Here is a 15064-nt window from a genome sequence, read left to right as displayed (position 1 = left end):
GTGTGTGTGTGTGTGTGTGTGTGTGTGTGTGTGTGTGTGTGTGTGTTTCAATAGTTTATGCCAGCAATCTTTGCTTGAATGTTTAACGATGCCTTCAGTGTGATGCTGGCCAATAGATGATTGCAATTTAAGATGTCATTACTGTGCAGGCTTGGATAACTAACATTCCATGATGTAGTTTGTTTCTGATGAGATGATTGTAGGTACACTTTTCTCATTATCCAGTCATCTGTGGGATACTGAGTTTTCTAATGTGCCATTATCTATTTTTATTCTGCAGTTATGTTCAAAATACAGTACAATATTTTAAAATAGACAAAATTGTTAAAAAATAAAAATGTAGTAGACGTGTGTAAGAAAACTTTGTAAAATAGTTATGAGTCCTCCCCAGTAGCAACTTCTGGCATTCGAGCAGGATTCCATTATGTAAATATCTGTAATGCATTTATAATAAGTTGTGTAGTTCGTTCTGCATCCATACTACACTGTTTGCTAAAGTCTCAGTGCCATCTCCTAATGAGACTGACATTTTAAAAACCGGTATGGAATATTCTTGGTAATTCAAGGAAATATTCCACCTGCCTAAGTTCCAAACTGGGAAACATTCAGATTATACAAATGACATTTCAGGACTTTTAAGTATGAAGATAATAGGAATTTTATTGTTTGGCTTATTAAAAATGATACCATTTTTGGTTGATAATTCTACTTCTAATTTTTTTTTATTTTTAACTGATTTTATAATTTTTCAGTAATCAATTTCTAATCATGATTTTGCCATAGTTATGCTAAGGAGTTGATCTCAAAGGCACAAAATATGAATTCTGCAAGAAGGCTGTTTTTTATTGTAGTTTGGATGGATTAGGAAAAGCCTCCGTTTTTCACTCTCCTGGGTCATTAAGTGCATTTTTCTTAAATTTTATTATTTATGCAAGTTAAAAGTTCTCTGGTAACAGGAATTCTTGCAACTGTAAAATAAAACTACATAGATGTAAGAAGTCATGTAAACAGTTAATGAGCTTATTACCAAGGTTAGCAAAACTTTCATTGTAAATCAGTCTGTACTCAGCAAATAAAAATCATTATTAGTTGTATAAACACAAATTCCATTTTGACTTTCAGGATGTCACACTACTTCTGTACCTAGCATTTTGAGTCCTTATATTTGCAATGTTACACAAACTGTACTATTTTCTTTTATGTGCAGTTTGCATGAGTAAACCATCAGAGAATAAATTCTATCTTTAAATTATGTTCATAATTTGCTTGTTCTTACCTATCCTTCATAAGGTAACATCACCTGATAATGATGTTTTTCTCCTTCAGGGTGTTTATTACCTGAGAAGAACCTGATATTCTTTCTATTTCTGTGATAAAATTCATTCCTTCTCAAAGAAGACCTTTCAGCTGCAAGGGTGTTCAGGCCTCTTTCCTCTTCTCTGAATTTACTTTAAGCCTCGTTCATACAAAATGAACCTTTAATCTATGTCTCCAGCCCAGAATATTGCCTGAGCCACACATGGATGCACCAGCCTTTGGTTTATCTTAGTGACTGCCTGACAAAACATAAACAGAGTATCTTCAATAATACTGAACTCTAATCTTCCCTCACCCTACCTTCAAACAAACACACTGCTCCCATAATGTTTCATAAATCAGTTGATTACAACTCTATCCATCCTTCCAGTTGCTTAAATCAGAACAACCTTGATTCCTCTCTTTTCTCACAACCTGCATCCAAGACATAGGGAAATACTGTTTGCTTTACCTTCAGAGTAATACAGAATTCAACCACTCCTGACCATTTCCAGTGCTGTCACCCTGATCTGTGCCCTCATTGTTCCTCACCCAGATCCGTCTCCTTTCTTCCACCCTGCCTACTACAGCCCATCCTCAACACAGCAGCTAGAGTGAAGCTTTTCAAACACGGATCAGGTTATGGCACTCCTCTGCTCCGAATTCTAGAGTGGCTCCTCATTGCATTCAGAGCTGGAGTCATTACAGTGGCCTACAAGATGATCTGTTCCCCCATTCTCATCTCTGACCTCATCTATCAATCAATCACGTTGTTTTTTTTTTTTTTTGGTTTTTTTTTTTGTTTGTTTGTTTGTTTGTTTTTTTGTGGTATGCGGGCCTCCTCCCAGACCGGGGCACGAACCCGGTTCCCCTGCATCGGCAGGCAGACGCACAACCACTGCGCCACCAGGGAAGCCCCAATCACGTTGTTTTATTCAGTGAATATTCGAGCACTACTAGGTGTCAGTTTTTGTTCTAGGCACTTGGAATACACCAATAGCCAAAACACAAAAACCCTTGCCATTGTGAATCTTACATTCTAAGTGGGGAAATGGGGGTGCTGGGAAACACAACACAGTAAATAAGTACATCTTACTATGTTAGAAACGATAAGAAGTGCTAAGTAAAGAAACAGACATACCAGTTGTGCTGGAGAGCACTGGAGTGACGTTTCAGTCTTCTCTCTCAGATAGAACCAAACTGAAAAGATGTAAAGAATCACATGGCTATTTTTTATTTTAAGGTATACATTTCAACAAATGTGCTTAATCTAACTTACATGATATTAGATAAAAGATTTCATGAAGACAAACTGATGTGTTTCTGTAACAAAGTTTGACTAATGATACACTGAAAGACCACATCTGCTTTGACTTATTGCAGAGGACAGGAAAGATAAACTCTTGTCTATGGCATGTACTTACCGTTAAGTGTAGTTTTGCTAATTCTCCATCTCTGAAACTATAGAGTTTGATGCTTGACATTAATAATTTATTTGTGAGACTCTAATTATGAGAGAATCCTATTAACTGCTGGGACTTCATCTTATAAAAATATACACATGTACAATCACACAGACACACACACAAAATACCTAAAGAACACAGCATTATCAAAGCAATTAGTTTTAAAATAAAGACATTTAGAAGAAAATTTTAATCTGACATTTCTAAATAGATTACCTTGACCACAAGATAATACTTTTGAAGCAATTAAAATTTTATTACCATTTTATGTCTGATATAATTATGAAAAATTTCTTTAAACTATCAATAAATACAAATAAATTTTTTCTGTAATTCTTATACTTTTTTTAAGTGCAGGTCTTTCTGGCTATGTGTAACTGTAGATTGAGACTTGGGTTTTCATTGAAGCAAAGTATTAAGATCCTTCTGTGTGGAAAAAAAAAAATCACAAAATGTAGAATAAAGATTTTTCTGGAGAAATAAATAGCCCTACCATTTAAGTAAATGGTCAGTTGCCAATTATACATTGCCATAGAAAAAGTACAATCAGTGAAAATGTTTCTAAAACTAAGGGATTTATTAGTTCTGAAATAACCAAGGCCATGTGACATTGGAACCTACAATAAAAACTATGCATAGTTTCATTCTACTGTAGCAGTCCAAGCACCAAATTTTAATTGTAAAATTATCAAATATGTCACAGTACTCAAACTAGAAGGATTCTGTTATTCAACAGTGGGCCAGTGAGTTGTATCTTTTTTCCTCAAACGCACATGCAAATTTTTCCAATGGCTTTATGAGAAGAGGATGTCATTAGTACACTCTTGTCATGGTCACAGTGCCTTCCTTGCCTCATTTTGCATTAGATTTTACATTTAAGAAATAATTCATTGAGCTAGAATTTTTTTGAACCATGGTTTTATCATGTGTTACCTCAATTATTTGAGAAAGTATTTCTGATTATGAATTTCATTTTTAACTATCAGTTAAGTCAAAGGTAGGTTTACTTTATTCACTTAGTTTTACAGTAGATTTTGCTTTCTATGAAAGTAGACAGGAGAGAATGTTCCCTCAAAAGAGCTCTTTTAAAATTATTTTTGCTTTAATAATTTTTTAAAAGCATGTAAATTAAGAAGAAATGCTGTTTTCTATAACTTGACACAAAGTATTTAATAGCATTTACTTAGCAGAATTTAAGAGGACAAGAGTTGTCTATAATGAGTTTCCCATAACTGGGAAGAAATGCATTATGTGATGTTTGAGGAAATGAGAAAATCTGTGAATACCATTATCCTCAAAAATAAACCCTTTTGCACAATACAGTATTAAATGGATAATCAATTTTATTTTTTTCTCAACTTTTTTTTAATCTCTGTGTAATTAAACATGTAGCTAAGTTCCTCTATTTGGGGGAGGTGTGCTTGTTAAAATTCTTTGTTATAGGTTCTAATAACATCAGTGAAAAATAAAATGAGTTAGGTTAATACAACTATCCTAGCATAATTAATTTGAGCATTTAAAAATTATTCAACAGATAATTATTGACTTTCCCCAGTTATTAAATTTTTAGAAAAATACTTCCAACATTACATCTTAATTTATTTGGCTCAGCTAATGGTTTCTGAGGTAATTGACTTCCAGCACTGTGAGGCAATCTGCTAAATTATGAACAATCATGTTAATCACCTATGTTAACATATTGCAAGCAAAGATCTTCAGATCTTTTTCATGACGCTGAAGACCAATTCAAATAAAACTGATTGCAGTTCTTTTCTGTGGACTAGAGTTTGTGACAAGGTAACACTAGATAACAATTTTGAAAATAAGATTTGCTTCCACTGTCATTTTCATTAATGTGTCCTATTTATCTGTAGAAGCTGTTATAAGTGCCTCAAAAGTAGTTAGCTATTGAAAATATTATTGATCTATAATTTAAGAACTTGCATAAAAGGTATTTGTTGCTGTAACTAGTAGGGCATACAATTATGTATAATTTTAAATTATTTATAATTTAAAAATACTTTAATCTCGTGCTTAAAGTTTTCCCCCAATTTTTTATCAGAATTCCTAACATAAAAGAATTAATTTAGGTGTCTCTTGCTGGTGAAAGTACTTAGGAGTATTGGCCCACTAAGTGACAGGCCATGGATGAGAATTTGGTTAGTAAGTACCTAATAAGCACCTACTTTGTGCTGAGGTGTTGAACTGTAGGGACCACAGTAAAAATTAGAAGACCCGGATCTTACCCTCAAGTAGGATCCATTTGGAAAGACAAAATACTTGTTACACCTGTGACAGGAAATAATCACAATCTACAACTTCTGAAACAGGTTTTATAAGTTCACCAAAGGAGACAAACCACATATTTGAACTTCACCTTAAATTATGAATGAGACTGGGATAGAAAGGAAACAAAGGTAAAGACAAAACATTAGATAAATGTATTACGTTCATAAGACAGTGGAAAGACAGGAAGAAGAGGGTTAGGAATGAGAAAAATTGCATAGCTAGAATAGGGCTAGATTATACAGGGTCCTAAAAGTTGATTTAGACTAGGAAACGGGAAACTATTGACTTTCACAAGAGGGACATGAGTGGCTTTAAAAATGTGCAACAATAGGAAGGCTGGCCCACATGGAAACCAGCCTACAAACTGCATTAATCCAAGCATGAGCTGTAACCAGCACTAAGGAAGGAGAACCAATTAGGAGCAAAAGGAATAGGTGGAAGGAATGTCTTGCAATAAATATCTGTAGAATTTACAGACTAGTAAGGGAGATGATGAAAAGCAAAAAGGTCAGAAGACTCCAGTTTTCAGGCTTGACAGACTGGAGAATGGTGGTTATCACTTGTAAGAACAAGGAAGCTGGGAAAGGAAGCCAGTTTGGGAAGGAAAGATGATCCATATTTTGAAGATAAATGCAAATGTCCAGGAAGCACATAAAAATGTAGTAATAGCCTCTATTGAGTATGTATTATTTACTAAGTTGCCTACATTTATTTCATTTAATCATCATCACAACCCTATGATAGTAGTAGCACTGTTTTAGTAAGAAGAAAGAACTGATGAAAGATTTAGAAGTTGGTCATTAAAGTCATGAGACTGAATTATTTGAAAGGAGATGTAATGGGAGACAGGCAGAAAATCATGTCTTAAATCATACCAAATGATTATAATAAAGAAAAGAGGCATAATGGTCAGAAGAGAACCAAGATAGTATGATAATTTCTATAGTGGTCTATAATTTATTAAGTGCTTTTATAGATAGTAACTTATTAGAACCTCTGAATGCTATGAAGATGGCATTATCCCTATTTTAGATAAGAAATCAAACTCAAAAGTTATTTGACCAAAGTCACACAACCAGTAAGTGGCAGCAACATGCACACCCATCTCCTAACCCCAAATGAATGTGTTGTGTACACCACAAACAAGAAAAGCAAAATTTAAAAGAGAAGTGGTTTACATGCAACAAAAATGTCAAGGGGTGTGAAGATTTAAAATGCCACTTAATCTGGCAATATAAAGGTCTTTCATCACCTTTGGGAACATTTTCAGTACAATGATTGAGATAAGTGACAATAAGCTGTATAGGCACTTGGATTTTATTTCTCATCTGGGGATAGGAGGAAAGCCTTGGGCTCTCTGATTTCTGGAGCTAGACCCCTACATTAAAGTGGGATTTTACCCACAAAGAAATACAAAAGGAAGCTTGTTTGTTTCTGCCTAAGTTCTGAGTTAAAAAAAAAAAATCTCCCCTGAAAAATGGAACCCTCCTGGGACTTCCATGGTGGTCCAGTGGGTAAGACTCCACGCTCCCAATGCAGGGGGTGCCCAGGTTCGATCCCTGGTCAGGGAAACTAGATCCCGCATGCATGCTGCAACTAAGACGTCCTCATGACGCAACTAAAAAAATAAGATCCCGCATGCCACAACTAAAAGATCCCACATGCCACAACAAAGAGCCCGTGTGTCACAACTAAGACCTGGCACAGCCTGAATGAATGAATGAATGAATAAATAAGAATATATAAATATACACATATATATATATACACACATATATATATTTAAAAAAATGGAACCCTCCTGCCCTGTGCAGTTCAGTTGCAATGTGTTGGGGTTTTTTTATAATTCATTTATCTTTTTATATTTGGCTGCATTGGGTCTTCGTTACTGCACACGAGCTTTCTCTAGTTGCAGCAAGCAGGGGCTGGTGGCTTCTCTTGTTGCTGAGCATGGCCTCTAGGCACGCGGGCTTCATTAGTTGTGGCACGTGGGCTCAGTAGTTGTGGTGCACGGGCTTAGTCACTCTGCAGCATGTGGGATCTTCCCAGACCAGGGCTCGAACCCATGCCCCTTGCATTGGCAGGAGGATTCTTAACCACTGTGCCACCAGAGAAGTCCCTGGTTGCAATGTTTTAATGTGCATTATCCACATGATCTAGGAATCCAAGCTGAAAAATGAATGGGATAGCTTTTGAGCACAAATGCAGAGTCTCTACAAGCGAACATTCCCACAATCCAGGTCATACTTAAATGTCACAGGAGAAAAGTTTATCCCACTAAAAATGAGTATATGTTTAAAAAAAAAAAACTATCATAAACCAGGATTAACAACAAACAGGAGGATTAGAGCACCAGGAACTTGAGCTAATAAAACAATCAGAAAAAACATATAAGTATGTTGAAATGATTAACAAATAAAAGAAGAAGTCAAAACCCTAAGGAAAGAATAAGATACAGTTGGCCCCCCATATTTGCAGTTTCTGCATTTGTGGATACAGAGGCCTGACTATGCTATGGCATTTTATTTAAGGGACTTGAGCATCCATGGATTTTGGTATTCAGGGGAGGCCCTAGAACCAATACTGTGGACTGGACTCCAAGGGATGACTGTACTATGAAATATGAACAGGGAGATTTGAAAAATAATCAACAGAACTTTTACAAGTGAAAAATACACACATTGAAATTGAAAGGTCGATTAATATGTTAATTGTAGACTAGAACCATAGAGAATAGTAAACTCAAATTAGACCTGAAGAAATTACACAGAATATAGGAAGGAGAGACAAAGAAGGAAATATAAGAGAAAAATTAAGAGACAGTAGAATAAGAAGCTCCTACATGTGTTTAACAGGAATTCCAGAAGGAAGGACTTTTTAAAATGGGAGAGATTGTATTAAAAAATAATGATTGAAAATTATCTAAATGAAAAACATGAATTCTCAGATTCAAGAAACAGTTTACATAAAACTAAATCTCTACCTGAACACATCATGTGAATACTTTAGAACTTCAAAGACAGAGAAAATCTCAAAAGCAGAGAAAAGATACTATTACCCAAAGGACTAAGAACACTCCATTGCCCACTCCCCCCCCCACCAAAAAACCCAAACAATGCTGAAGAAATACTGATAATTGTTAATCCTGCATTATTTTCTCTACTTAGTGTTTTTTGAAAATTTCCCCCGAAAGAGTCTATGTTAAAAACCTTTAAAATCACTCAGGGAAAAATGACAGTCAGCCCAGAATTCTATTATTTAACTGTTGTTTAACAGTGAGACAAAGACAAGAGATTAAAAACCTGACATGTCACAGGACTTCCCCAGGTGGTCCAGTGGTAAAGAATACGGCTTACAATGCAGAGGATGCAGGTTAATCCCTGGTCAGGGAACTAAGATCCCACATGCCGCAGGGCACCTAAGCCCAAGCGCCACAACTACTGAGCTCATGCATCTCAACTAGAGAGCCTGCATACCGCAAACTGCAGAGCCCATGCGCTCTGGAACCTGCATGCCACAATTACAGAGCCCACGTGTCCTGGAGCCTGCACACCACAGTTAGAGAAAACCCGCACACCACAACTAGAGAGAAGCCCGTGTGCCACAACAAAAGATCCAGTGTGCTGCAACTAAGACCCGATGCAGCCAAAAATTTTAAAAATAAATAAAAAACCTTAAAAAATAAAATAAAAACCTGACATGTCAAAACATGTACAGAGGGAATTTCATAAATAGGAAAGGAAGAAAGGCTGAAAATGAGGTAAGTAACTCAAAAAGTTATAAGAACAATAACAAAAAACAAAAGATAATAGAAGGAAAGTTTAGAAAAAGGAAAATACAAGTAGAAATTAATATTTTAAAAGAACAGGAGAGAGGAGCAATAACACCCCAAATTTGGTTTTGAGGAAGGAAGGGAGGGAGGAAGAGAGGGAGAGAGGAAAAGACAAGCTCCTGAGGGACAAATGATTTAAAAATTAAAAAGAAGGGATATGGTCAGCATGATTTTCTGTATATAATGTTATATTTCAATAAAGTTTTAAAATTATAACCAAAAAAGCACAAATAAACAGGAAGGGGGATTAAATTCAACAGTCATAAAACACAGTAGAATACCAACTTCACAGTACTAACTTAAAACTTGATAAAAAGAGAATTTTTTAGAGAATGTAACTTATCAAAATTCACAAATATGTGGAGATTAAACAACACGCTACAGAACAAACAGTGGGTCAAAGAAGAAATCTAAAGGAAATGAACAAACAACAACAACAAAAAACCTTGAGACAAAATGGAAATACCAAAATACCAAAATTTATGAGATACAGCAAAAGCAGTTCTAAGAAGGAAGATCACAGTGATAAATGCCTACATCAAGAAACAAGAAAAATCTCAAACAACCTAACTTTATACCTCAAGGAACTAGAAAAAAACAAAAGAAGCCCAACATTAGTAGAAGAAAGGAAATAACAAAGATCAGAGCAAAATACATACTAAAAATAAAATAAATCAGTGAAAGAAAGAGCTGGCTCTCTGAAAAGATAAACAAAATTGAAAAACCTTTAACTAGACTCACCAAGGAAAAAGAGAGGACCCAAAATCAGAAATGAAAGAGGATATGTTAATACTGATACCACAGTAATACAAAGGATCATAAGAGACTGTATGAACAATTATATGCCAAAAAATTTCACAATCTATAAGGAATGGATACATTCCTAGAAACATAACAACCTACCAAGACTGAATCATGAATAAACATAAAATCTGAAGAGACTGATTACTAGTAAGGAGATTGAATCAGTAATCAAAAACCTCCTAACAAACAAAAATTTATGACCAGATGGCTTCACTGGTAGATTCAACCAAGTATTTAAAGAAGAATTAATAGCAATCTTTCTCAAACTCTTCCAAAAAATAGAGGAGGAGGGACTACTTCCAAACTCATTTTACAAGGCCAACATTACCCTGATACCAAAACCAGACAAGGATGCCACAAGAAAAAAAAAAATCACAGTCCAATATCCCTGATGAGTGCAGCTGAAAAATTCCTCAACAAAATACTAGCAAACTGAATTCAACAATACATTAAAAGGATCATATATATCTTGATCAAGTGAGACTTATTCCAGGGATGCATGGATGGTTCAACATCTGCAAATCAATGAATATATTATGCCACATTAACAAAATGATGGATAAAAATCATATGATTATCTCAATAGCTGCAGAAAAAAAATTTAACAAAATTCAACATCCATTTATAATTGAAACTGTCAACAAAGGTAGGTATAGAAGGAACATACCTCAACATAATAAAGGCCATATATGATAAGCCCACAGCTAACATCATATTCAATGGTGAAAAGCTGAAAGCTTTTCCTTTAAGATCAGGAACAAAACAATGATGCCCACTCTTGCCACTTATATTCAATATAGTATTGGAAGTCCTAGCCAGAGCAATTAGGCCAGAAAAAGAAATAAAAGGCCTCCAAATTGGAAAGGAAAAAGTAATCTGTCACTATTTGCAGATAGCATGATATTATATATAGAAAACCCTGAATATTATATATAGAAAACCCTGATATATATATAGAAAACCACCAAAAACCTGTTAGAATAAATGAACTCAGTAAAGTTGCAGGATACAAAACCAATATACAAAAATCTGTTGCATTTCTATATACTAATTATATACTATCAGAAAGAGAATTTAAGAAAACAATTCCATTTACAGTTGCATCAAAAAGAATAAAATACCTAGAAATAAACTTAACCAAGGAGGTGAAAGACTTGTATACTGGAAACTATAAGACACTTATGAAAGAAATTGAAGATACAAATAAATGGAAAGAAATTTCATGCTCATGAATTAGAAAAATTAATGTTAAAATGTATGTACTACCCAAAGAAATCTACAGAGTCATTGCAATTCCAATCAAAATTCCAATGGCATTTTTCACAGAAATGGAACAAAGAATCCTAAAATTTGTATAGAACCACAAAAGGCACCAGATAGCCAAGGCACTCTTGAGAAACAAGAACAAAGCTGGAGGCCATCACAATCCCTGATTTCAAACTACAGTTGACTCTTGAACAACACGAACTTGAACTTAGTGGGTCCGCTTATACACGGATTTTTTCAGTAGTAAAAACTGTGGTGCTAAATGATCTGCAGTTGGTTGAATCCACAGGTGCAGAACTGTGGATATGAGGGACCCTGGATACATACGGCCAACTGTAATTTATATGTGAATTTTCGACTGCACACAGGGTGACTGCCCCTAACCCCAGTTTGATCAAGGGTCAACCGTATACTACAAGGCTACGGGAATCAAGACAGTATGGTACTGGCACAAAAACAGAAATATAGATCAACGGATCAGGATAGAAAGCCCAGAGATAAACCCACACGCATATGGTCACATTGTCTTTGATAAAGGAGGGAAGGATATACAGTGGAGAAAAGACAGCCTCTTCAATAAGTGGTGCTGGGAAAACTGGACAGCTCCATGACATCATATTCAATGGTGAAAAGCTGAAAGCTTTTCCTTTAAGATCAGGAACAAAACAATGATGCCCACTCTTGCCACTTATATTCAATATAGTATTGGAAGTCCTAGCCAGAGCAATTAGGCCAGAAAAAGAAATAAAAGGCCTCCAAATTGGAAAGGAAAAAGTAATCTGTCACTATTTGCAGATAGCATGATATTATATATAGAAAACCCTGAATATTATATATAGAAAACCCTGATATATATATAGAAAACCACCAAAAACCTGTTAGAATAAATGAACTCAGTAAAGTTGCAGGATACAAAACCAATATACAAAAATCTGTTGCATTTCTATATACTAATTATATACTATCAGAAAGAGAATTTAAGAAAACAATTCCATTTACAGTTGCATCAAAAAGAATAAAATACCTAGAAATAAACTTAACCAAGGAGGTGAAAGACTTGTATACTGGAAACTATAAGACACTTATGAAAGAAATTGAAGATACAAATAAATGGAAAGAAATTTCATGCTCATGAATTAGAAAAATTAATGTTAAAATGTATGTACTACCCAAAGAAATCTACAGAGTCATTGCAATTCCAATCAAAATTCCAATGGCATTTTTCACAGAAATGGAACAAAGAATCCTAAAATTTGTATAGAACCACAAAAGGCACCAGATAGCCAAGGCACTCTTGAGAAACAAGAACAAAGCTGGAGGCCATCACAATCCCTGATTTCAAACTACAGTTGACTCTTGAACAACACGAACTTGAACTTAGTGGGTCCGCTTATACACGGATTTTTTCAGTAGTAAAAACTGTGGTGCTAAATGATCTGCAGTTGGTTGAATCCACAGGTGCAGAACTGTGGATATGAGGGACCCTGGATACATACGGCCAACTGTAATTTATATGTGAATTTTCGACTGCACACAGGGTGACTGCCCCTAACCCCAGTTTGATCAAGGGTCAACCGTATACTACAAAGCTATAGTAATCAAAAGAGTATGGTATTGGCATAAAAATAGACATATAGATCAATGGAACAGAATAAGGAACCCAGAAATAGACTCATATATATGTGATCAATTAATTTACAACAAAGGAGTCAAGAACACATAATGGAGGGGGAGGAGTCAAGATGGCAGAGTAGGAGGACGTGGAGTTCACCTCTCCCCACAAATACATCAAGAATACATCTACAGTGATTTCCCTGGTGGCGCAGTGGTTAAGAATTGCCTGAAAATGTAGGGGACACGAGTTCAAGCCCTGGTCCAGGAAGATCCCACATGCCATGGAGCAACTAAGCCCATGCGCCACAACTACTGAGCCTGCGCTCTAGAGCCCTGATGCCCACTCTTGCCACTTATATTCAATATAGTATTGGAAGTCCTAGCCAGAGCAATTAGGCCAGAAAAAGAAATAAAAGGCCTCCAAATTGGAAAGGAAAAAGTAATCTGTCACTATTTGCAGATAGCATGATATTATATATAGAAAACCCTGAATATTATATATAGAAAACCCTGATATATATATAGAAAACCACCAAAAACCTGTTAGAATAAATGAACTCAGTAAAGTTGCAGGATACAAAACCAATATACAAAAATCTGTTGCATTTCTATATACTAATTATATACTATCAGAAAGAGAATTTAAGAAAACAATTCCATTTACAGTTGCATCAAAAAGAATAAAATACCTAGAAATAAACTTAACCAAGGAGGTGAAAGACTTGTATACTGGAAACTATAAGACACTTATGAAAGAAATTGAAGATACAAATAAATGGAAAGAAATTTCATGCTCATGAATTAGAAAAATTAATGTTAAAATGTATGTACTACCCAAAGAAATCTACAGAGTCATTGCAATTCCAATCAAAATTCCAATGGCATTTTTCACAGAAATGGAACAAAGAATCCTAAAATTTGTATAGAACCACAAAAGGCACCAGATAGCCAAGGCACTCTTGAGAAACAAGAACAAAGCTGGAGGCCATCACAATCCCTGATTTCAAACTACAGTTGACTCTTGAACAACACGAACTTGAACTTAGTGGGTCCGCTTATACACGGATTTTTTCAGTAGTAAAAACTGTGGTGCTAAATGATCTGCAGTTGGTTGAATCCACAGGTGCAGAACTGTGGATATGAGGGACCCTGGATACATACGGCCAACTGTAATTTATATGTGAATTTTCGACTGCACACAGGGTGACTGCCCCTAACCCCAGTTTGATCAAGGGTCAACCGTATACTACAAAGCTATAGTAATCAAAAGAGTATGGTATTGGCATAAAAATAGACATATAGATCAATGGAACAGAATAAGGAACCCAGAAATAGACTCATATATATGTGATCAATTAATTTACAACAAAGGAGTCAAGAACACATAATGGAGGGGGAGGAGTCAAGATGGCAGAGTAGGAGGACGTGGAGTTCACCTCTCCCCACAAATACATCAAGAATACATCTACAGTGATTTCCCTGGTGGCGCAGTGGTTAAGAATTGCCTGAAAATGTAGGGGACACGAGTTCAAGCCCTGGTCCAGGAAGATCCCACATGCCATGGAGCAACTAAGCCCATGCGCCACAACTACTGAGCCTGCGCTCTAGAGCCCACGAGCCACAACTACTGAGCCTGTTTGCCACAACTACGAAGCCTGTGAGCCTAGAGCCCATGCTCCACAACAAGAGAAGCCACCACGATGAGAAGCCCATGCATCGCAACGAAGAGTACTCCCCGCTTGCCGCAACTAGAGAAAGCCTGTGCACGGCAACGAAGATCCAATGCAGCCACAAATAAATAAATAAATAATTTTTAAAAAGAATACATCTACAAATGGAACAATTCTCACAGAGCACCTGCTGAACAATAGCATAGTACCTCAGACACCTAAAAGGACAAGAAAGATCGCCACATAACTGGGTAGGATGAAAGAAAGGAAAAAAAAGAAAGGAGGAAGCAGGATGGGACCTTTGCCCCTGGGGGTAGGAGGTGAAGGACAGGAGAGGTTCCTGCATCCAGGGAAGCCCCCTTTACCAGCAGGGAGATCAGCTGGGACAGAAGGGGAGCTTCGGGAGCTCAGAGGAGAGCACAGCAACAAGTCTGTGGCAGGCAGCACAGAGTGACACCTACACAGATAGTCCGTGCCACAGCCCTGCGTGCCACAGCCTGAGACGTGTGTCCGCAGGTGTGCATGGGGGCTGGGTGCTGGAACATGAGGTTTGGAGAGTAGACCTGGGAAAAGCACTGCTGTTGGCTGTGAGGAGACAGCCTGAAGGGACGGGAATGAGGAGCTCCGCAACCGAAATGTTCCTTGAAGAAGCACGGGGCGCCATAGAAGTGAAGCGCCATTGTTGAGTGACACGTGAAAAGTGGGGCTGCCATTGCAGCCTCTTTCCCCACGCGCTGTCCCCTGCCTCTGCAGGCCCTATGAGGGGCTCCCACCAGAGAGGGTTCACGTGCCCTAGTAGGTCACCACATCTGCCCCCTCCCCGGCTT

The sequence above is a fragment of the Physeter macrocephalus genome, chromosome 2, assembly GCF_002837175.3.
Source record: "Physeter macrocephalus isolate SW-GA chromosome 2, ASM283717v5, whole genome shotgun sequence".
Lineage (NCBI taxonomy): Eukaryota > Metazoa > Chordata > Mammalia > Artiodactyla > Physeteridae > Physeter > Physeter macrocephalus.
This window is presented reverse-complemented; position numbering follows the sequence as displayed.